This window comes from Schistocerca piceifrons, chromosome 1 (assembly GCF_021461385.2).
Source record: "Schistocerca piceifrons isolate TAMUIC-IGC-003096 chromosome 1, iqSchPice1.1, whole genome shotgun sequence".
In the NCBI taxonomy this organism is placed as follows: Eukaryota; Metazoa; Arthropoda; class Insecta; order Orthoptera; family Acrididae; genus Schistocerca; species Schistocerca piceifrons.
The window spans coordinates 719,191,648-719,218,196 of NC_060138.1; positions in this window are offsets into that span (position 1 = coordinate 719,191,648).

Consider the following 26,549-nt stretch of genomic DNA (forward strand, 5'->3'; position numbering starts at 1 on the left):
AAGAAAAGTAAACTACTTATTATGTCAAAAGTAATCGTCACAACTGTTAATACATGTATCACATTGTGAGACAAGACGGTCAATACTGTCTTGGAAAAATGTGTGCGGTTGCCTATGGAACCTTGATTGTATCCAGGCGTGCACCTCTTCGTCCAAAGCAAATCGACGGCCACGAATGCCTTCCTCATGGCTCAAGAATATGGAAATCGCATGGCGAGATATAAGGACTGTGTGGAGGATGTGTAAAGGCTTCCCAGCGAAGCTTCTCCAGCTTACTCGAAACAGCCTTAGCAACGTATGGGCAGGCGCACACATCCTAAATAGAGACTTTGCGAGGCTGGAATCAAACTAGTTGGGTCTCCCATGTTATCAAGAGTTATAGCAACAGTAGCAAAATGACTGGAGATCCCAAGACCACATGTTTTTCTGAGTGATCTACTTAACCGGTGGCGAATAAATAGAGCGTGGCTGTAATGGTACTATCTGTATCTCCCTCTTTGTGATAGTATTTAATATACACTCTCTCTTTATTGAGTCTTGCCCCGCGGTTATGCAGGGTTGGCCATGGTTAATCGGATGTGGCATGTTAAGTTAAGGGATGGCCGGATGCCCTTCCTGTCGCCACCCTGTACCCCCTGGGACGGAATGAGTGTACCCCAATTGTCTGCGTTCAGTGTAAGCCATGGAAGAGTGTGAAGGTCTTCAGATGTCTGCGAGCTGTGGAACTGAGGCGGAACGTGGGGACCAGCCCCGTATTCACCTAGCAGGATGTGGAAAACCGCGTAAAAATCACATCCAGGCTGACTGGTACACCCGATCCGGGGCCGGCGCGCCTACCCGAATGCAGGAAGCAGCGCGGGTAGTATTTAATATACACTGATGAGCCAAAACATTATGACCACCAGCTTAAAAATTTGTTCGTCAGTTTTTGGAACGAAATACACCACTGATTCGGCGTATCAGGGATCCGGCAGTTTATTGGTAGGTTTGTGAAGGTATATGGGGTTAGATGTCTACGCACACGTCATGTAATTTGCGTAAATAACGGGCTGCTGATTTGCGTACGCGGTAATGGCACCCGATAGCGACCCAGATGGATTGGCTCTGACTTAACTTCTGAGGTCATCAGTCGCATAGAACTTAGAACTAATTAAACATAACTAACCTAAGGACATCACACACATCCATGCCCGAGGCAGGATCCGAACCTGCGACCGTAGCGCTCTCTCGGCTCCAGACTGTAGCGCCCAGAACCACACGGCCACTCCGGCCGGCCCAGATGGATTCCGTAGCATTTACATCTCGTCAGCGTATATCATTTTAACAAGTACGTCTTTCCTTTTATATTTCATGCGTGTCGGGTATTATTCTATCCGCCAGAAGTAATCACAGTGTAAACACAATTAGGGGACTCCATAGATAACATTAGGTTCATTTTTTAAAATTTGAAATCCCCGCCTTATCCCTCGATGACATTCGGAAAGATGTGTCGTGACACTGTGGCCCAGCGGTTCGAGGTGCTTCAGTCCTGAACCGCGCTGCTGCTACGGTCGCAGGTTGGAATCCTGCCTCGGGCATGGATGTGTCTGATGTCCATAGTTGGGTTTAAGTAGTTCTAAGTCTAGGGGACTGATGACCTCAGAAGTTAAGTCCCATAGTGCTCAGAGCCATTTGAACCATTTTCAACTCCCCTTTCCGCCCCCCCCCCCCCCCCCCCACAAATGAGTTTAATCTACAGTCAGACATAATTTTTTTGATTTTTTTTAAAAAGTTTTATTAAAACATGTTTTATTTAGAAAGTCTATTAATCATTTTTAAGACACATTAAAACGGTATTTTAAAAATACCAACCCCGAGTAGTATTCGGTCGGACAGACAGACAGACAGAGACAGACGGACGAAGAGCTGCACGGAAATAGTATTAATCGTTTTGGCGGATATGGAAAAAATACACTACTGGCCATTAAAATTGCTACACCACGAAGATGACGTGCTACAGACGCGAAATTTAACCGACAGGAAGAAGATGCTGTGATATGCAAATGATTAGCTTTTCAGAGCAGTCACACAAAGTTGGCGCCGGTGGCGACACCTACAACATGGTGAGGTGAGGATAGGTTCCAACCGATTTCTCATACACAAACAGCAGTTGACCGGCGTTGCTTGGTGAAACGTCGCTGTGATGCCCCACGTAAGGAGGAGAAATGCGTACCATCACGTTTCCGACTTTGATAAAGGTCAGATTGTAGCTTATCGCGTTTGCGGTTTATCGTATCGCGACATTGCTGCTCGCGTTGGTCGAGATCCAATGACTGTTAGCAGAATATGGAATCGGTGGGTTCAGGAGGGTAATACGGAACGCCGTACTGGATCCCAATGGCCTCGTATCACTAGCAGTCGAGATGACAGGCATCTTATCCGCATGGCTGTAACGGATCGTGCAGCCACGTCTCGATACCTGAGTCAACAGATGGGGACGTTTGCAAGGCAACAACCATCTGCACGAACAGTTTGACGACGTTTGCAGCAGCATGGACTATCAGCTCGGAGACTATGGCTGCGGTTACCCTTGAGGAGCGCCTGCTATGGTGTACTCAATGACGAACCTGAGTGCACGAATGGCGAAACGTCATTTTTTCGGATGAATCCAGGTTCTGTTTACAGCATCAAGATGGTCGCTTCCGTGTTTGGCGACATCGCGGTGAACGCACATTGGAAGCGTGTATTCGTCATCGCCATACTGGCGTATCACCCGGCGTGATGGTATGGGGTGCCATTGGTTACACGTCTCGGTCACCTCTTGTTCGCACTGACGGCACTTTGAACAGTGGACGTTGCATTTCAGATGTATTACGACCCGTGGTTCTACCCTTCATTCGATCCCTGCGAAACCCTACATTTCAGCAGGATAATGCACGACCGCATGCTGCAGGTCCTGTACGGGCCTTTCTGGATACAGAAAATGTTCGACTGCTGTCCTGGCCAGCACATTCTCCAGATCTCTCACCAATTGAAAGCGTCTTGTCAATGGTGGCCGAGCAACTGGTTCGTCACAATACGCCCGTCACTACTGTTGATGAACTGTGGTATCGTGTTGAAGCTGCATGGGGAGCCGTACGTGTACACGCCATCCAGGATCTGAACCAATGCCCAGGCGTATCAAGGCCGTTATTACGGCCAGAGGTGGTTGTTCTGGGTACTGATTTCTCAGGATCTATGCACCCAAATTGCATGAAAATGTAATCACATGTATGTTCTAGTATAATATATTTGTCCAATGAATACCCGTTTATCATCTGCATTTCTTCATGGTGTAGCATTTTTAATGGCCAGTGGTGTACATTTTATTGATATATTACATACATTAAATATCATTGAGCGTTCACTGACTTTGCAGATGGAAGACAACATTGTTCGTATCTTCCTTCGAACCGTATGATTACGTAGTTTGTCAATTTCTTGACGTATTTGATGGCTAAGAGAATTTTTGTAGGTGAGCTTCAACTCAGCTTCCTTCCACAAACGTATAACTTCTTGCTCGCACATGCGTTTCGACTTCCCAGCACGCCGCTTAAAATACGCTTTTGTAAAAGTTTTGTAACAAATTGATGTTGAATACAATAACATTGGCTTTATATGTGTTGCAAAATATCACGACTGACTCATTGACTGACACGCAGTGATTTCGACAGGGAGACAGAGAACTCCCTGAGTGAAATCTGACACGCACTTATTTCAAATTGGGAAATCCCGGGCTTGCACACCTGTAAAGCATTCTAGTTCAGAAAGACCATAAAGATTGGTGACTACTTCAATATTGTCTATGATCACGATTAATTTTGTAACACAAAATGTTATCTTATAATAATGTATATTCTCTGGAATATCAGGCTGGCGTGAGATTTTCATTGACGCCCCCTCTTTAAATGAGATTTGATGAGATTTTGGCGCCCCCCCCCCATTTTGAGCTCACGTAATTAGTGGACGTCCCTTTATTAGTCACACCCATGAGACACCACGTTAATACCGCACAGAAAGTTGAGAATGGGGCGCAGTTAAAAGGGGAACAGGAACAGAGCATCGCCTGCTGTACAACACTATTAGAATACGTAAGCACATCGTTAAAATCAACATAAAAATGGTTCAAATGGCTCTGAGCACTATGGGACTTAACATCTTAGGTCATCAGTCCCCTAGAACTTAGAACTACTTAAACCTGACTAACCTAAGGACATCACACACATCCATGCCCGAGGCAGTATTCGAACCTGCGACCGTAGCGGTGGCGCGGTTCCTAAAGTGAACATAAAAATCCTCCGAAGGAAGCAGTTTTATTGACGAAAGGCTTATGAGAATTTCACTGTATTCTAGAAATATCTTTTGCAGGACAGACAAGTAAGTATTAAGGGTCATCAATCGACACCACGCAGACTCAACAAGTAAAACTGGACATGTTACAAACAAGTTACCTTAGCCGTGGGTGCTGAAATTCGGAAGACGTATGTTATGCTGTTATCCATATACTACCGGAAAATGATGATAATATAGGACACGAACCCAACTGACTTCCTATCAGTTGATAAAGGACGTGTATATAATAACTGATCAAAAGGATCCACCCCTATGTAATGCGGAATTGACCACTAGACGTCACTAAAGGTGGACCCACCAGTATAACAGGAGGCGGGGAATATGTTGTCAGTAGAGAAGCAGACCGTGTCGACCACCACAGCTCAGTGACTTTCGACATTTGATGTCACCTGACTAAAAAATCCGTCAGGGACATGTCATTCCTTCTAAAGCTGCCCAGATCAACTGTTGGTGAAGTGACTGTGAAGTGCATATGTGAAGGAACAACAACAGTTAAAACAAAATCAAGCGTACCTTATGTAGTGACCGACAGGGACCGTCGACCATTGCGAAGGGTGGTTGCAAAAAAATCGCGTGAAATCAACGGATGGAACCATTCGTGAGCTGCAAAGTTCTACCAGTAGTTCAACTAGCACAATGACTGTGCGAAGGGAGTTTAAAAGGAGTAGAGTAAAATGATAGAGCATCATCCCATTAGCCACACATGTCTGTAGCCAATCCTAAGCGAAACCTGAAGTAGTGTAAGGAACGGCAATGAAAACGAGTGATTTGGAGTGTCGAACCACACTATAGCCTAAAGCAATCGATGGAAAGGTTTGAATTTGGCGAATGCCTGAAAAAGGTTACCTGCCATGATGTGTATCACTAAGAATGAAGTACGCAGGAGATGGGTATTTCTCGTCGTTTGGTGTTTCGTCGCCTTATTGCACTCAACATCATGCAAAATGCGGAATGGTATGAACACATTTTACTGCGTTATGTACTGCGTAAAGTAAAAATGGTTCAAATGGCTCTGAGCACTATGGGACTTAACATCTTAGGTCATCAGTCCCCTAGAACTTAGAACTACTTAAACCTAACTAACCTAAGGACATCACACACACCCATGCCCGAGGCAGGATTCGAACCTGCGACCGTAGCAGTCCCGCGGTTCCGAACTGCAGCGCCAGAACCGCTAGACCACCGCGGCCGGCGCGTAAAGTAGAGGAACAGTTCGGAGGCAATGGTTATATCAGCGTGACAATGCACCCTGTCATAAAGCAGCATCTTTGAGGCAGTGGTGTGTTGACAGTGACATCCCTGAAGTGGACTGGCCTGCCTAGACCCTGACCTGAGCCCAATGGATCACTTTTGGGATAAGTCACAACGTCGATCGTGTGAAGAAAATGACTCAGCAGTGTATCGAAATTTAAGCATAGCATGGTGTGTTACCTAGTCCTGTCAGCAGTGGTGGATACAGATAAACCTCATGGAGGAGCCCTAAAGATATCTTGAGTACCTTTTGCTTATTCATTCTTCAGTCTTAATGTTTCTGCTTCTGAATGTAAACTAGCTTCCTATTCGGCGAATAGTTCGTATTTATAACGCTACTTAACGAAGGTTCTCTGTACAAGTAAACAGTAGAATATTCGCGACTTCTCTCGAACAAATGCCAGACAGAATAACGTATCGATATCACTAGAATGGCCGCGACTTTTCTCGAAGGTATGTGTTAACTATCTGTGTGCCAGAGAGAAACGTATAAAATAAGATGACGCGGACGCACGTGCTAAATAGGAAAGTACAACTACTCGATAACTCGATTGAATCGAGTCGACTGACGAAAGAAACGAACGAATAGCGTGGAGGCTGACTGGTGGGTGGTAATGCCTGTCACGAGCTGAACCATATGTGAAGAAAACGGTGGGCAAGATATACTCTGTCGAATTTAGACGGCGAATTTCGATTATTTAAAGTCAAAAGAACCCGTTTTACTTCCAAATGCAATGAAAATAACTACGTCACAGTTTGATAACGAACACCAAAAGAATATAAAACACGAAAACTTCCATAAACAGATTCGTAAGTAATTAAGGAAATGGCTGTAATTTTGTTCAGTTATTACCCTAAGAGCCAAATAAACTAGCGCTTGCCAGGAGTACTTCACGATATGACGTCTTATTGACTGTAAGCACAGTTTACGTAGTTGACAGTTGTCAGATTCAAACTTCGCACTTGTAGCGGACGAGCCGCCTTACTGTAATTGATCGGCGCTTGGAGTTTAATGGCGGACGCCGCAACTTACAACAAAACACTTAAATGCACCTGATGCACCTGATAAAAACACTGTTCATATTCATAAAAAAACATCCGCCCAAAAGAATACGTAAAATGCATGCAATAGCAACTACAACAAAGCAATTTAATAATACAGAGAAAGTAAATAGTAACAACTGCTATTAAGGAGGGACTCAACAATGTCGACACTGACTGGGAACACTTTACACAAATTGTATTTATTTTTAAAGATAGCAGATATTAAGAAAACTTTGTTGCAAATGAGAAAGATATTAAAACTGAAACTACACGAGGTGCTTTAAGTCTTTACATGTAGAGCGATTGGGACAGCGTATCTTCGAGGGGTTTGTGCGTTGTGATGCCGTTGGTGGTAGCTAGTCGGTGCTGACGTCGCTGGTGGTGGCTCGTCGCTGCTAGTGGCGTAATTGAAGCATCTCCATAAATTATGAAACTGCAACTGATACATCCTCTTGCTTAGCAAATGATTCCCCTGGCGATAATATAATCGTCTGTTGCATTCCTCTTGTCGCAGGCTGATCTGGCGTAATCGTTGTTGTGTAGATCCAGTTTTGTATGTGCGCGACTACAACATTCCTTACTCACACCTCTGTAACGTCCTGTACGCAGTTTAAAACAGCATACAGTGGATTTTTATCCACCGATTGCGAAGTTACTGTCCGGCCGCTTCTAGCAATAACGATCGCGAATTCACAGTTCTGGCGAGAAGAGTACCCTCGCCATAAACAGTTTAAATCTCCTCGGCGGCAATTATGATTTAACGCGCGAGGCTGCTCATTAAGTTGCACACAAAATAATAAGTTCAGAGCACATTAGCTCCTGCAACTCATACGTAATTACATGCAAAACAGTTCGATTCTAACCACGACTGTCACACTCCATTCGCGTAACCATTGTCACCGCTGTTTATAGCAGTCAATGAAACCTACGGTATACACAGTCTGACATTTTGTTTCATAACGTCCATGTCGAAATTTAGTTGTTACTGTGACCGAAAAATGAGAACGCAGTAATAAATTTTGGTATGCTTCTGTCTAGCACGATTACACAACTCGCGCGCGGAAGCCACGATGCTTCTCACCCACTGAACATCACTGTTTGACTGTCCGCTATTGACATCGTTCTCGCAACCCAGTTCATACAACAGTGCTTCATACTACATTTGGTTCCGTAGCGTATTTGACAAAAGCGTTACAAAGAAGATCAAACATGCACTGACACTTCATCTACATCTACATCTACATGACTACTCTGCAATTCACATTTAAGTGCTTGGCAGAGGGTTCATCGAACCACAATCATACTATCTCCCTACCATTCCACTCCCGAACAGCGCGCGGGAAAAACGAGCACCTAAACCTTTCTGTTTTAATGGTAATTCCTACCTATGTAGGTCGGGCTCAACAAAATATTTTCGCATTGGGAAGAGAAAGTTGGTGACTGAAATTTCGTAAATAGATCTCGCCGCGACGAAAAACGTCTTTGCTTTAATGACTTCCATCCCAACTCGCGTATCATATCTGCCACACCCTCTCCCCTATTACGTGATAATACAAAACGAGCTGCCCTTTTTTGCACCCTTTCGATGTCCTCCGTCAATCCCACCTGCTAAGGATCCCACACCGCGCAGCAATATTCTAACAGAGGACGAACGAGTGTAGTGTAAACTGTCTCTGTAGTGGACTTGTTGCATCTTCTAAGTGTCCTGCCAATGAAACGCAACCTTTGGCTCGCCCTCCCCACAATATTATCCACGTGGTCTTTCCAACTGAAGTTGTTTGTAATTTTAACACCCAGGTACTTAGTTGAATTGACAGCCTTGAGAATTGTACTATTTATGGAGTAATCGAATTCCAACGGATTTCTGTTGGAACTCATGCGGATCACCTCACACTTTTCGTTATTTACCGTCAACTGCCACCTGCCACACCATACAACAATCTTTTCTAAATCGCTTTGCAGCTGGTACTGATCTTCGGATGACCTTACTAGACGGTAAATTACAGCATCATTTGCGAACAACCTAAGAGAACTGCTCAGATTGTCACCCAGGTCATTTATATAGATCAGGAACAGCAGAGGTCCCAGGACGCTTCCCTGGGGAACACCTAATATCACTTCAGTTTTACTCGATGGTTTGCCGTCTATTACTACGAACTGCGACCTTTCTGACAGGAAATCACGAATCCAGTCGCATAACTGAGACGATACCCCATAGGCCCGCAGCTTGATTAGAAGTCGCTTGTGAGGAACGGTGTCAAAAGCTTTCCGTAAATCTAGAAATACCGAATCAACTTGAGATCCCCCTGTCGATAGCGGCCATTACTTCGTGCGAATAAAGAGCTAGTTGCGTTGCATAAGAATGATGTTTTCTGAAACCATGCTGATTTGCATACTCAATTCAAAGAGATTCATGTAGCGATATTGATAAAGCTAAAAACAGTGACATTTCATACTGTAGGACAAAACAATAAATATTGAACCGACAAAGATATGCGTGCAGAGTAAATGAAGCAGAAGAAAAGATAGAAGAAAAAGAAAAAAAAATTAGCAATATCTTCAGAACCGGTGCAGGACCCAGCGTCCAAAATCACTACCTCCTCCGGGTTCGACTCTTGAGACGAATGGGTTGCCATTCCTCCACAGAAATTCAAGCACCGCATTGAATGTGTCCCCAGCAGAGTTCAAGCCGTCGTAAAGACAAAGTATGCACACTCTCCCTAACACTGCTGATAGGTCATAAGGGTATTTTCGATCCGTCGTTGCAACTACAAAAATGCGTGATATTTTCCACCAGAGGCTTTTCGCTTTAGAGATAAAGCATCATGAGTGGTCTGTAATTAAGTTTCTTTACATTTTGATTTGCTTTTTAGATCGAAAATCAGTTCGTTAAGTATAGGTTAGTTTGTTCTTACGGTGATTTTCGTCTGCTTTCTCGCTTACATTGAGAAATGCCGTCTGCTGGCACATCGTTGTTTTCTGTGTTAGACATTGATAATTTTTGTCTACTTTCTCACAGCACACTTTTATGGACACCACTGTATTCTGTTTGTTTTGAAGTATGTGTTGATGTTTGTGTTTTGTAGTGTTGCCAACATAATATCTTCACTACTTTGGCTTGGACCTACAATTACTCTTCTTTAAGAATAGGTGTCAAGATCGTTTTGATTAGATGGTGTATAGCATGGGCAAGGATGCCGATAAATTGAGCGGATACCGCGCTCCACATGGACAAAAACATCAAAACCATTCGCTAAATCAAAGTTCCGGTTTTAATCGGAAAGCAAAAAAATGAAAGACATATGCGTGAAAGCGATATCGAGAATGAACATGCGAAATGAGTGCAGCAGACTGTAGCGGCAATACTTTCCCTAATCGATTAAAATGTACCGACCTTACCAGCAATTGCCACAACCTGAATGCGGGACAACTAAAGAACTATTAGCACAATATGCAGAATTTTAGCTTCCGTGAAAGCGTCTGCTTCACTAAATGTGATTTTGGTTACAGGTTGCACTATCATCGTGTACTTAACTGCAGTTGACATAGTAGAGCCATCTTAATATTGAAATGACGGTAAAAGGAGACATGTTTCAACACATTAGTCTACGCAGTCCACCTCATTTTCAAAATTCTTCCGTAGCAACATTTCTCAAAAGTTAAGATTCTGTTCCTTTTTGGTTTTGCCTCAGTCCATGATTTACTACCATGCAATTCTGTGCTCTAAGTGTACATTTCAGATTTTTCTTCCTTGTGTCTGATATTAGCAGACTTCTCTTGGCCAGGACTGCCGCTTTTGCTTATGGTACTCTACTTTTTATGCCTTTCCTGTTTTGTCTGTCATGACTTATTTTGAAACTTCCTGGCAGATTAAAACTGTGTGCCGGACCGAGACTCGAGTTCGGGACAGCGCTGAGCAGCGCTCCAAACGTGTTTGTGTACTCGATGCGCGGGGTACTGCGCTCGTTGTTGATTTAGAGCTATCACTAGATATGGCGTTCTCTTACCGCAAGGCGAAACTCACGTTCGACGATTCCTACGCGCATCGAAAGGCTTCTGAAATCGAACGGTTTTTGAGAGAGGACATGAATGTCGATCCGTAAGAGCTGGTAGGCATATACCTCTGTCTATCATTTCCAGTAGTCTATCTCAAGATGAAGAACGAAGAGGCATGTGACACCTTAGTCAGACGTTCCATCAACGGCTACCGCTTTCGCCACGCTGACGGTAATGTCAGCACGGTAACCGTGCACAACGCGGGTATGGGAGTCCGCATATTCGAACTGCCGTTCGAAGTGCCGGCCGCGCTCGTCACTGACCCGTTGCGGCCATATGGAACGGTCCTCAGCTACATGGAAGAGAAGTGAAACACCTTTGAAACCTATCGCGTTCTCAATGGCGTCCGACAGGTACGCATCTAACTCCGCAAACATTTGCAGTCGTGCTTCTTGATCGGAGGTTGCCGAGCCATCATTACTTATGGCGGACAACCGCGGACGTGTGCCGGCTGTGGACAGGAAGGCCACGTCCGATCCAACTGCCTATAGCGCCGCCTTGTCCAGGCGCCACGTGCGGAACCAGTAAGACGGCTGTGCCGACCGCATTACCGCTTATGTACGTGGAAGCGGTGCGGCAGGTGCGCACAGAAGCCGCGCCCATGCTGCAGTTCGACGCGACCGCGAGCTCAGCCGCTGACGACGCCGTGACGGCGGCACCGCATGACGAGACGTCCTTGAAGGACACAACGCCAGCCACCATCACCACCACCACCTCTACTAACGCCGTCGTTCCAGAAGCGTCAGTTCCGGACACTGGCCTCATGGCCGAGGGTATTGAACCCAGCTCTTCGACGGGAGCGGACACACGGACGCGGAAACAACGGTCGCCGAAGTGTCATAAGAAACGCCACCTCTCGACGGAAGACGACCAACAGGGCGGAGACAGGGAGCAAGCTGCCGACGCCTTCTCTGACGCGTCGTTGCCAACGGACTCTACCAGTACCGCCCCAAGGCAGGCATCCGACACCATGGACAGTATGGTGGCCTCACCCACCCCAGACGTTCCCATGACTGAAGCCCCTGAGGACAAAGACTATGTGATGGAGCCCAATGCCCACGACGGCGCACCGTCACCGACCCCTTCCCCTCTCGGTGACTGGGCTGCTGAAATGGAAGCAGAAGACACACTCCTTCGCCACACGGAACCGTCGCCCCTCGTGGGGAGAGCATAACACTCACAGAAGGGCTGCGTTAAAAAAGATACCTGCCACTAGCATGCATAACCAAGCGGCCCCATTATCACCAAGAGGCCACCATTTGCATCAACACACTTCGCATTAACGTGTTCCTGTCCTCTCGTGTGGGCACAGTCACCCTTAACGGCATATGCTCTATCAAAACGCACATGTTCCATGATATGCTTCGGGCGGTGGACCTGGATATCACCCTTCTTCAAGAAGTCGATCCAGAGCTGCAATTGAATATTTATGGATACACAGCCTACAGCATCCCATCAAGCGACGGTGCCGGCGGAACCGCCATCCTATTAAGCGATGGCATCGATACATCGGAAGTCACGTATCTGCCATTTGCACGAGATGTTGCCGTCACGGTGGGATCAGTCCGCAATGTCAATGTTTACGCTCCCTCGGGGTCATTTCGTCCCGGCGAGAGGGTCGCCTTTTATTCCGGCGAAATTGCTCCACTCCTGAATGGGAATACGGAACAGTACAACATAGGCGGCGATTTTAATAGCGTCTTGGATCCAGCAGACCAAACATCGTACTATTCTACACGCACGGCACTACGGGCACTCGTGCGAGATCTGGCGCTACACGACACGTGGCCTCTCCTTCACGGGGACCTCCGTGACTATACATATTTCACCGACCACTCTGCCAGCCGCCTCTCCCAAGGACTCCGCACCGCGACAAGGGACACAGAACTGTGGCCGACAGTCTTCACAGACCATTTGGCGTACATCTGCTCGGTCACACTCCCCCCAACAGCTCACATATCGCAGCCGTGGTCCATGGACGCTGAACGTTTCCTACATGTACGAGGACGCATGTCAATGGGAGATCATTGCCGCGTGGGACCACTACCTCTGTAGTTTGCATGCACATCCTTCCACCTTACATTGGTAGCTCGACCGCTCCAAGCCAGCCCTCCGACGGACACTCATGGGATACGGCCGTGACAGAGCGTGCTGGCGTCAGGTGACGTTGTAAATTTATTCCACTGCCCTGAGGGAACTAATGACACAGCCGCCATCACGAGGACGGCAGACAGTGGTTAATCGTCTCAAAGCTCGCCTACTACGTCTCAGAGCGGAACAGCATTACGGAGCCGGAGTCGGGCGAGGGTGCAGGATACCATCCCCACCAAAATCAGAGAAAGACGCCACCGCAAGCGCCACCTTATAACATCAGGCAGTAGCGGGTGGACGCGTCGACTGGCAGTGCGCTATTGCTGCGGCATTCGTCCAGCATTACAGGACATTTAATGCCAAAGACCCACAGACTGTTGCCAATTCAAATGGTTCAAATGACTCTAAGCACTATGGGACTTAACATCTGAGGCCATCAGTCCCCTAGACATAGGACTACTTAAACCTAACTGACCTAAGGACATCACACACATCCATGCCCGAGGCAGGATTCGAACTTGCGACCGTAGCAGCCGCGTCATTCCGGACTGAAGCGCCTAGAACCGCTCGACCACAGCGGCCGGCGTGTTGCCAGTATGGGGATATTCTGACCCCACAGTAGTGGCCCAGGACGACGCCCTGCTGGCTCCCATAACAGCTGAAGACGTAACAGCGGCCATGGCACGTGGTGGCCTGAACAAGTCACTGGGCCCAGACGGCTTACTGAACGAATTCTACCGCGCCTTCTATCCCCTGGTGGGCACACATCCCCTGATGGGTTCAGATGTTTCAAGACCTCCTCCACGAAGATTTTAAAGCTCCCACTGATTTCTTCGAAGGCATCATGATACCAGTTCCCAAACCGAGCGGTTCTCAACATTGTCACGACCTTCGTCTTCTTACGGTCCTGAACACGGGCTAAAAATTTTCCACCCGTATCCTCCACACATGATGCATCCTGACCAGACATGTCTAGGCGGTGACAACAACATCCACAGGGTACTTTGCGCCTACCGCGACGTCACAGCCCTGCCGGTGGCTTGCCAGGGCGCCCTTGTCGCCGTCGATTTTGATCACGCCTTTGATCGTCTCGACCACGGTTTCCTTCGCGCCGTGCTCGAATGCATGGGGCTCTCGCAGGCGTCAGCAAGGGTGATCTTACGCTTAATTCACGGGGCGCGCTCCCAAATTATGGTCAACGGCCACCAGAATGAGCAAATCACTCTTGAACTTTTGCCCTTTATCAGGAGTGTCATTCGCTGAACAGCCTTCGCCAACGACTGGAAGGCATCTGCATTCGAGATGTGGCCTTCCGATGTACTGCCTTCGCTGACGAAGTGGTGCTGTTGGTGCGGTCAGGCGACGAAATCCAAGCGACGCTTCAGTGAATGTGTCGCTACGGCGCGGTATCAGGCAGCATCGTCAACATGCGTAAGACGACGTACATGGATGTCGAGAGAGGCCTTCTCCCCCGACAGCGATCCTCTTCCAAAAGGTTCCCTCACTGAACGCATTGGGGTGCAGTTCTCTGGTGCAGTTCGCCGAACTGAGACAGCCTCATATCGCCAGCTACTACAAAGGACACGGGCGCTGCTCTGTGATAGCAGATTCCGCAGTATGGATATGATTCTCCGAACGCACTACGTCAACATTTACTCAGCGTCCAAATTTAATTATTTTATGCACATCCTTCCCCTAACAATCACCATGGCCCACAGTTTCCAGGTGGTGTACGGACAATTTATGAGTGCAGGTCACATATTCAAAGTTCTCTACACTACTTTAACGAGGCCTCCACTGGCAGGAGGCCTGGGATTGACTCACCTGCACAACCGCGCGCGGGCGTTATATCTGCGAACGATACGCCTCGCACGGACTGTGGCCAACACCAGCTTGACGGGGACGCTGCTACAGATCGTCGCTCCGCGAGATCTTCCTTCGTCCTCCGGTCGCCGTGGGACACATAGCTCCGTCTCTTGCCCACATCCGAGATTTCCTGGTCGAACTGAGCTACATGACTGAGCATCTACCGGTGACGAGGGCGCCGAGCACGAGAGATAACCACCGCATCTATCAGGCACGACAACCCCGTAACAACGTCGAATAACAACACCCAATCATCTGCTAGAACAGGGTGTGGTGAGCCGCCCATACCTGCCCACGTACGCTCGTTTCCTTCCAGACGATCTCCTACAGCCAGATACGGTTTACTTTCCTACTACCAGAACGAATGGCGTCAACTGGCTGAAGGGCATGGTGCTGTATTACATTTTGCAAGCCGCGTCCGAAAGCGCTCTTGACTTGTGGATCCGCCTGACGACTACTCATGAGGCGTTCCGCCACCATGCAGTGTACCGAACACGACTATCGAGTTATTTAGGCGCATTATTCGAGGACACTACTGCCCATTGGGGCGTTCCGAGTGCTAGAAGGCACACGATTGATCCTCTGAGAAAACGGTTTAGAGGGGGCCCCCAACATTCATTACGCGAAGACGACTCGAAGGCTTCTAGTGGCGGTAGTAGGATCCAGTTAAAAAAATTTTTTTAAAAATATATACATATAAATAAATACATGAAAAAAGAATATATCTATACTCATAAATAAATGAATTTGATCAAATGAAGTTCCCTTGATCCTGTCAGACCCCTTTCCTTCCTTGGCTCGGGGGAGGGCGGGAATGGGGAATGGGACATCGAGGCCAGGCCTCGGAAGACGACCCCTGCCCTCATTGCCCCCAACCCTACTCTCAGGTCATAAAAAAAAGTCGGTAGAGCACTTGCCCCCGAAAGGCAAAGGTCCCCATTCGAGTCTCTATCCGGCACACAGTTTTAATCTGCCCGGAAATTTCTCGCCATTCTCATTTCTGTTGCTTTCGTCTTTCTTCGGTTTATTTTCGATCTACATTCCTCATTCCTTTTGATTCCAGTTCTTCTCCACCTTCGCTGAGGATAGCAATGTCATCGGTGAATTTCATATCCTGTCTCCTTCATTTTTAATCCCACTCTGGAACCTATCTTTTATTTGCGTCATTGATGCTCCTATGTACAGGTTGAGCAGTAGGACCGAAGAACTGGATCCCTGTCTTACATCCTTTTTAATTAGAGCTTTTCGTTCTTGCTCTTCCAATCTTATTATTCCTTCTTGGTTCTTGTACATGTGCTACATTACCAGCTTTTCTCTATAGCTTATCATTATTTTTCTAGGAATTTCGAACATCTTGCCGCATTTTACATTATTCAACGATTTTTCGAGGTCGATAAATCCTATGAAAATGCTTTTATTTGTCTTGCTTCCATTATCAACCGCAACTTCAGGGCGGCCTCTCTGGTGCCTTTACCTTTCCCAAAGCCAAACTAATCGTCACATAACAGATTCTTACTTTACTTTTCCATTATTCGGTATATTACTGTCAGCAAGTTGGATGCATGAGCTGTTAAGATTATTGTGTGGTAGTTCCCGCATACTCGTATATTAGATCTTCGAAATTGTGTGGGTGCTGTTCTTCCGAAAGTTCGATGCTGCAATGTTGCCAGTCTCATAGATTCTACACAACAACTTAAATGGTCGTCTTTTCATCACTCCCCCAATGATTCTAGAAATTCCGATAGGATGTCGTCTACCCCTTCTCGCTAATTTGAGCTTAACTCTTCCAGAGATCTTGTAAATTCTCACTCTGTTACCGGATCCCCTATGACTTCCCTATCGACTTCGATTTCTTCTTCTGTCACATCATCAGACAAGTTTTCCCCGTCATAGAAGATTTAAATATACTGCTTCCATCCACCGGCTCCCTAGTACGCGGCTGACAGTGGAATTTCCATTGTTGTTACAGAAATACAGCGTAGATTTTTAAAAACTGTTTCTTGACGTAGCCGGCCGCGGTGGTCTCGCGGTTCTAGGCGCGCAGTCCGGAACCGTGCGACTGCTGCGGTCGCAGGTTCGAATCCTGCCTCGGGCATGGATGTGTGTGATGTCCTTAGGTTAGTTCGGTTTAAGTAGTTCTACGTTCTAGGGGACTGATGACCACAGCAGTTGAGTCCCATAGTGCTCAGAGCCATTTGAACCATTTTTTCTTGACGTAAACGGAAACTTATTTATTATAAAAGCTATGTCGACGACGCGATATTGTTCTTTAGGGGTTGTCGCGGAGAAATGAAGCCGCATTTTAATAGCATGTAACTTAAACTAAATTTTACCAAGAGGGTGTAGCTATAAATTCTTTAGACTTACATATAAAAGAGGAAACAGTAGGCATACTTTCGAAAAACACGGACTCAATCGTAAGTGCAAGTTGGAATCATCCATAGGAACAATAAATGGCATTCTTCCGTGCTATGCTGAATTGAATTCGGGAATTATCCCTAACTAATGATGAGAAAGTTAAAACAGATTGCAACTGCCAATGGGTAACTGTAAACGGAAAGTGGAATCATTATTAATACACACACAGGATGAAACGTCCCCTTAGAAAAATTATAAATGACTGTGCTTAAACTGACAGACAATATTTTTAGCGCAATGCAGTCTGACTTTACCTTAATAGTGTTCAAAAGTCATAATATATATAGCAGTTCATGACACCCATTCTTACAAACGTACTGTTTCCGATGGACACACGTCCAGATCATCTGCTCTCAAAACTCCGCCACTTCTCTCCCCACATCCACCACTGCTGGCGGCTCACCTCCAACTGCGCAACGCTACGCGCTTTTAACAGCCAACAGCCCAACAGTACAACAGCGAATATTACAACAATGCCACCCAGCCACAGACTGCACACATCACAGCCACTGATTTTCATACAGAGCGCTACGTGTCGTTACCAATATAAAACCTAAACAGCCTACTTACAAGGATTACCAGCGTTGAGGACGTAGGTATAGGATTAAACTGCCAGAGTAGGATAGCATTCACATTAGGACTGTTGATGGTTTTAATATATCGAGAATCCGATGTATCGAATTTAAAAATTGTCATAGCAGGGCCTCGATACATAGAAAAATGTTACCGATATATCAATATATCGACGGAAAAAATATCGACAAATAAAATAAAATAAGTCGGCTGCATATTATAAATATACGGCTGGTTTTAGAGCTGTATTATTAGATATTCTGTTCATCAACAAGCCAGCAGCCTGCTTATCCCCCTCAGAGCAAGAATTGAAAGGAAAACGATCCACGTTCGCGACTGGCAATGACCATTTTGCTAACAATGGTAACTGCTGGTAAGTGACACAATAAAAGGTGTCCGATGGGTCCGTCTTTCGGATTCGTCACATATCGGATCTGTCTGGAACACTTCATGTCAGCTTCCCCATTTTTTCATTCCTGCGACCTAACAGTAGTAATGTCAAAATTGCGTCGTGAAGTTAAACGTTGCAGTTTCTGTTGGTGGCGCCGAGCGCCAATTACCTCAGCATTTCCCCTCAAACGTCTCCGCCCACCGCAAACACCAATCTTGTCATTTACATTTTCGTTCATCAGTTTCAACAACTGCTCTTGAAGAATGCTGATTTTAGGAAGCAGCATACTAGTTGCGTTAAAAATTGTTTTCAATGCATCTGCTGTGCTATTTCTCACATGGGATACCATTTTATAGCCATGCTTACCTCAACTGGTAATCGGCACTAACGGTTGCTTACAAACGATCTTGATTACGAAGTTCACCGTCTTTCAGGTAGTATTATGGACAGCCCCTTCCCACTCAAAATGAGTAAACTAGCGAATATCTTTTTCGACTGAAACTGATAAGCTCCTGCGTGCTCTAAGTACAACTCAGTGAGGGCTTTTGCAGTGACAAACATCGGTTGTACGTATGAAAACACTGTGACTCGGTAGTTGAGTTGATTAAACAGCATTATTATTAATTTCATTATTTCTCGTAATTCACTTAACAGTTGCTTGTTTGTTTTACAGTGTACAGAATAAAGTCATACAGTTACATAGCTATTCGAGTCTCATGTTAAGTACGTACATCCACTGGGGTTACCTTATGTAAAGTAAAGTATGTGTTGCGCCTTCTATATTTTGATGGAATAGGTTTTTCAAGAGAGAACAGTTCAAAAGTATCATGTCGTGCAGACTAACGAAGAGAAAGAACGAGAAATGCACCCTCGGAGCGTGTAAAGTAGCATGGTGGACGCTCTTGCACGTCCTGATTTGAAATCGGTTGCTTGTATCCTAGAAGAATTGCGGCTCAGCGAAAAAAGTTATGGTTCAATGGAAATTCACACCCACGTTGTTAAGGAGTTTGCTAAAATTTCTGAACTATTGTCAGCTGACAGCAGTGAAGTAGATAATTCATAAAAAAATGGAAATACTACGTAATAAACATAAGATATATATTTCCCTTAACTGTAGATTTTGCTGCCTGCTTTGGCTTTTACTTGTTAGGTTCAGTCTCAGCATTTTGACTCAGTAATATACGAAAACTGTTTTTTGCATTGTCGGAGGAAGCTCGTTAAGAACTGAGACTTCACGAAAGGAAATGTTTTATTCGCTATGGGAATACTATTTCTGAACTTGCTGAAAAGTAACATTTCCGGAGAACGTAGCGAAACACAGGAAGTTTGCCAATTGTGAGTGACTACATTACGCTTCGGTGTGTGTGTGTGTGTGTGTGTGTGTGTGTGTGTGTACGTGAATGAGAGAGAGAGGGGAGGAGGAGGCGGATGGGTGTGGAAGATGCGGGAGAGGGGGGGTGGAGAGAGGAGAGAGAGAGAGAGAGAGAGAGAGAGAGAGAGAGAAAGATGTTCCTGTTCTTAAGGGGGTACGTGGGAGAAATTGCAATACTTGAAATAAAACGTTATAAAGTCCAATGTCTTCGAGACAATGTAACTAAATGTGACACTGTTGTCAAGAAATGTTAATTGCATGCTACATACGTGTTTATGCTTATTGATGTTAAAGGTTTTTAATTACAAGCAATCAAAATTTTTTCAACAATGTGAGTACAAATGATCCTTTTTCGAACAGTTTGTCAATAAAATGCTTTTTGTAAGAAATTTGATGTATCATTAATACAAATACCTGTGAAACAGAACTCTGATACCTTCTTTTGCTAGTTCTTTACAGCTGTTCAAATATCTGAAAAAATGCATCAAATTTCAAGGATTTTGTCGTACATAAATGTCTTACTATTGCATTAAATGAAAATCCCTTCCACAGAATATTAAATTATAGTATTGACTTGGTGCATACCAAATTTAAGTACTCTAACGTTAGTGATTTGTGAGAAAGAGATACATAAAGCTTCCTAAATGTAAGATTTAACAGTGTTTGTTTAAGGCCTTACTTTCTGTGGCTGAGCTAGTGCAAACCATATGCATACTCTTCTTCATCATCAAACAGTGTTTTCTTTGCTTGTTTTCTGATTTTCAAACTGAGTGGCAATAATGTCAGCTGCAGGAATTCTCCTTTCTCCGATTTCTTTCAATATCGTCAGTTTGAAAGCTCCTGGATGACCCTCTATAAAGTTCGTAGTCTACGAAGATTATTAAAGTGTAGTAATTACAATGTACTGGAACGAAGCATGTTTCAGGTTGTAATAATAGATCTATTAATAACTTTCGTAAATTTTACTCGTTTACAAGCACCTCTAAATAAAAACCATGAAGCACAGAATATGAAATCAGTGGCAGTGATGCTGTTCCACAGCCTTATTGATGTCTGTAAAAACGTTCCCTGCAGAATGATTGCATAATACCGGAAGAAAACGCCACAGGAATACACAGTGGGAGGAAATACAGAACAAGAAAAGGGCATGGCCCGGCGCAGGCTGTTGCCAATTATTTGTCACATGAGTGAAATTGGAACTGAAATTTCAGTACTGTGTAGTAAATGAGGAGCCAGTAACAAATTTTTCACAATTTTTGTTGCTTTCGCGCCCTACTTTCTTCGCAGTTCTGTTGAAACCTATGCAGACAATGAACAGTATTGCTGCTTTGAAGCTACGTGGAACGCGAGTAATGCTTGGATAATTGTGTCGGTGGTGCATTTGCCCGCGAAAAGCAAAGGTGCCAAGTTCTTGTCCCGGTCCTCCACACACCTCTAGTCTGCCAGTAGGTTTCAAATCAGCGCACACTCGGTTGTAGGATAAAAATTCACTATAGATTTTGCTGCTTGCAAGAATGATTTTTCTTTTTCTTTTACAGGAATTAAATTTCTTTGGGAGCGTATCGTTGGTACTCTGCAGATCCACTACTGTTCCTCTGCAGGATGCACCAATGCGTGACGTGACCGAGAAGACGCAGATTGACAGTGGCTTTGCGAGGGTAAGCTGGCCTGTTACTTTACGCCTCTCTACACTGTCCGCAACGCCACACCTGTTACACTTCCGCTCCAGTTGAGCTGTCATAAGATCGCTTATTAGTGGCCACAGCTGTCTGTTACTTTCTCATTTAGCACAATCCCCAGGAAGCTTAACTGGGTTCGTATTTCTATAGGTGCGTTTGTATGCAGTGGTGGGCCCAGGTAATATCATTACAAAATTAACGCAGTTATTCTGTTAGAGTACCAAGCGCATTATCAGACGACAGGGCAGTGGCGGTGGAAAAATTACTGTATTGTGTGGGGTGTTCAGTAACTTCAAATGGTTCAAATGGCTCTGAGCACTATGGGACTTAACTTCTGAGGTCATCAGTCTCCTAGGACTTAGAACCACTTAAACCTACCTAAACTAGGGACATCACACACATCCATGCTCGAGGCAGGATTCGAACTTGCGACCGCAGCGGTAGCGCGGTTCCGGACTGTAGCGCCTAGAACCGCTCGGCCACTCCGGCCGGCTTCAGTAACTAATGCAACAATTTTCTTCATGGCCAGTTACAGATGAAAAAATGCGCACTTTGCTGTAGGATATCGTGGAATATTCCTGCTTAAGCACCTATAGTTTCATGACGTTCCGGCAGTTGGTGGCGCAATATGTAGCCTTCAAAATGGCGCCTGTAACCGAGATGCGTTCCAAGCAGACAGATGTCACTGTTTCTTTTGGCAATAAAACCAAAGCATCACAGATATTCATAGGCGCTTGCAGAATGTCTACGGAGACCTGACAGTGAACAAAAGCACGGTGACTCGCTTGGCGAGGCGCCTGTCATCATTGCAACAAGGTCGCGCAAACCTGTCCGATCCCCCGTGTGCCGGCTGGCCGCACACAGCTGTGATTTCTGCAATGTTGGAAAGTGCGGACACTCTCATTCGAGGTGACTAACGGACGCCAAACACCTCCCTGCTCAACTGGACGTTTCTATTGGTAATACTGACACGTACGTCCATCAGTTCGGATACTCGGGGCTGTTCTGTTTGATGTCCTCCCTCATGGTGCACGCTCAGCTCTGTAATTATTGTGCTACCTTCGGGAAACTGAAGAAACGATTTCAGCGAATTCTTCAACGCAGGAATGCAAGCAAACTTCTTATTCGACATGACGATGCAAGGCCTCACACAATTCTGGGCAGCCGAGAGGAGCCCAAAAAATTTCATTGGACTCTTCTTCCTCATCCACCCTGCAATTCGGATCTCGCACCTTCCCGCTTCCATCAGTTTTGTCTAATGAAGGGTGCATTCCACAGGAAGCAGTACGTGGATGATATGCAGGTTATGATGCAGAAAGACGTCGGCTCCTACATCGAGCGGTAGAGTGTACCGTGCGAGCCTACAGCCTCCCAGCAAGGTGTCTTAAGACCGTCACATTGAACGGAGAGTACGTTGAACAATAGGATTTTGTAACTAACAGAGTGAGGACTAATATTGTGTATTGGAATCCTGAATCAAACCTATCTGCTTTCAGAAAAAAGTGTTGCATTACATATTGAACGTCCCTCGCGAGAATACCTCAGTAAATACGAGGGTCACTCCAAAAGAAATGCGCACTATTTTTGTAAAATAACAGTTTTCATTCTGCATGTGTGAAAGTTTTACAGCGTGTAGCTACATCCTTCCCGCTTGTTTTCAAACTTAATTCAGCCTGTTCCCGTGAGTGGCGCCGTCACAGCATGTCTTCAAGATGGCTGCTACACTTGACGTTCGCCAGAAGCAACGTGCTGTCATAGAATTCCTGTGCTGTGGAAACGAGACAGTGGGAAACGTCCACAAGAGGTTGAAAAAGGTGTATGGAGATGCTGCTGTCGATCGCAGTACATTTAGTCGGTGGGCAAGCAGGTTACGTGATGAAAGCGGGCACGGAAATATTAAGGATTGTCCTTGCAGCGGCACGCTTCGTACTGCACACACTCCAGACAATGTGCAGAAAGTTAACGAATTGGCGACTGCTGACAGACGCATCACAGTGAAAGAATTGTCACGCTACGTTGGGATAGGGGAAGGAAGTGTTTGCAGAATACTGAAAGTGTTGACGTTAACAAAGGTTTGTGCCAGGTGGGTTCCCAGGATGTTGACAGTGGCTCACAAAGAAACAAGAAAAACGGTATGCAGTGATCTTTTGGAACAGTACGAGAATGGTGGAGATGAGTTTCTTGGAAGAATTGTGATAGATGATGAAACATGGCTCCATCATTTTTCACCAGAGACGAAGAGGCAATCAATGGAGTGGCATCGTGCAAATTCACCCAAGAAAAAAAAATTCAAAACCACACCTTCTGCTGGAAAAGTTATGGCTACTTTGTTTTTCGATTCCGAAGGACTCTTGCTTATGGACATCATGCCAAGTGGAACCACCATAAATTCTGATGCACATGTGAAGACACTGAAGAAACTTCAAGCTCGACTGAGTCGTGTTCGACCACATCGGCAAAAGCAGGATGTTTTGCTGTTGCAAGACAATTCAGGGCCACATGTCAGTCAAAAAACCATGGAAGCGATCACAGAACTCCCATGGACAACACTGAAACACCAACCTTACAGTCCTGACCTGGCTCCATGTGACTATCATCTCTTTGGGAAACTGAAAGACTCTCTTCTTGGAACAAGGGCTGAAGTTGATGACTCCCTTGTGCACGCTGCCAAACAGTGACTATAACAGGTTTGTCCAGAATTTTACCGTGCGGGTATACAGGCATTGGTTCCAAGATGGCGTAAGGCAATTGAGAGGGATGGAAATTATGTGGAGAAATGAAAATATTGTTCCTAAAGGATGTATATACACACTGTAAAACTTTCAAACATGTAGAATAAAATATGGATTTTAAAAAAATAGTGTGCATTTCTTTTGGAGTGACCCTCGTAGTTGGGATACAAGAAACATCTGAAGGAATAACAGTTAAATGAAAAGTGACACTTACAGCATTCTTTTGCCGAGGTAATCACGAATATCATCCTTAATATTTTGGTTAATAAATTTTAGTGTCACTGCAATTGTGTAAGGAATGCCTCGATGTCTTGGTTCAAATGTCTCTGAACCCTATGGGACTTAACTTCTGAGGTCATCAGTCCCCTAGAACTTACAACTACTTAAACATAACTAACCTAAGAACATCACACACAAACATCCCGAGGCAAGATTCGAACCTGTGACCGTAGCGGTCGCACGGTTCCAGACTGTAGCGCCTAGAACCGCCCGGCCATCCCAGCCGGCCTCGATGTCTTGTTTCGAACGATATTTACATAAAAGTTTCTGCTAACCGAGTTTGTAAGGCTGTTGGCATTATATGACTCCCTGATCACTTAAATTCTGTGCACTGTGTTTTGTACTTCATCTCTGTCGGAATGCATTACACTACCTTATGCAAATAGCAGAAGCTAAGTTACATATGTCGTACTGAACGAGTATGTTGCATACTAAACCTCTCGAATCTCCGTCAGGTCTCACCTGCAAGGTACTTTTCAATTCTACTCAGAAGCTCGCAGAACGTGCAGAGGGCGGTGAGTAGGCAATGCTTTGAATAAGTATTTACACGCATCAGTTCTGTGCTGCAGGAAAAAAAGAAACATATAAAATGCGTCCCAGTCTTTGGCGTCTGCTGGCTGAAAGAACTATAATAATTTACTGTGCCACCTAATTAAGACATTTATAAACAAAAAATTAATGTGATAGCAATACGAAATGTTAGCAGAGTACTAGAAAGGGATGCGCACCATCAACACTGAAAAATTTTCCACATTAGTTAGTTGGTTACATACGCAGTAATGAGAATAGTGGTGGAAAATTGCTATCGTTCATTTACACTATGTGATCAAAAGTATGCGGACACCCCCCCTCTCCCAAATTACATTTTTCATATTAGGTGCATGTGCATTGTGCTGCCACCTACTGCCAGGTACTCCATATCAGCGACCTCAGTAGTCATTAGACATCGTGAGAGAGAAGAATGGGGCGCTCCGCTGAACTCACAGACTTCAAAAAATGGTTCAAATGGTTCTGAGCACTATGGGCCTTTACAGCTATGGTCATCAGTTCCCTAGAACTTAGAACTACTTACACCTAACTAACCTAAGGACAACACACAGTACCCAGTTATCACGAGGCTAATCCCGCGCGGCACTCCAAGTACTATGACAGTTCGGAGGGAGATAAGGAAACGTGGGTTTCATGGCCGAGCGACTGCTCATAAGCAACACATCACGCCGGTGATTACCAAACGTCGCCTCGCTTGATGTAAGGAGCGTAAACACTGGACGATTGAACAGCGGAAAAGCGTTGTGTGGAGTGACGAATCACGGTACACAATGTGACGATCTGATGGCCGGGTGTGGGCATGGCGAATGCCCGGTGAACGTCATCTGCCAACATGTGTGGTGTCAACAGCAACATTCGGAGACGGTGGTGTTACGATGTGGTCGTGTTTTCCATGGAAGGGGCTTGCACCCCTTGTTGTTTTGCGTGGCACTATCACAGCACAGGATTACATTGATGTTTTAAGCATCTTCTTGCTTCGCGATGTTGAAGAGCAATTTGGAGATGGCGATTGCATCTTTCAACACGATTGAGCACCTATACATAATGCACGGCCTGTCTCGGAGTGGTTACATGACAATAACATCCCTGTAATGGACTTACCTGCACAGAGTCCTGACCTGAATCCTAGAAAACACTTTAGGGATGTTTTGGAACGCAGACTTGGTGCCAGGCCTCACCGATCGACATCGATACCTTTCTTCAGTGCAGCACTCTGTGAAGAACGGGCTGCCATTCCCCAAGAAACCTTCCAGCACCTGGTTGAACGTATGACTGCGAGAGTGGAACTGTCATCAGGGCTAAGGTTGGGCCAACGTCATACTGAATTCTAGAATTTCCGATGGAGGGTCCCATGAACTTGTAAGTCATTTTCAGCCAGGTGTCCGGATACTTCTGATCACATAGTGTACCAGCATGCACGAGAGAGTGAAACACTTTATTTTACATTTTTGTTCTGGTAGCATTCAAAGGTCGGGTTGTAGGGCGGTGGGTGGAATAATTTAATAAATGGTTTTGTATTTATGCTGTTTGCCGTTCTCAACACTGGCTCTCTAACTACAATATTGGCAACCAGAAAGTGATTAACAAAACGTGAAGCCTGTAATTAGAATTCCTAGTGCCCACTTCATCTGAGAAATACATTTATAGCTACAGCTTATAGCTCTGAGGAATTAGGAGATTGTCTGGGATTTATAATCAAAAACCATTCTCTCTAAAATGTTCACTATATTCTGAAAGTCACAGACCAAAAAGAATCCACACAATCCAACTACCAGAGCAGTTCAGAGTCTAATCCGCTGATGCCACTATAACTGTTCAAATTAAATGTTTAAGTGAATGCTCGCCATAATTTGATGATAATGTTCATCAAACACCAC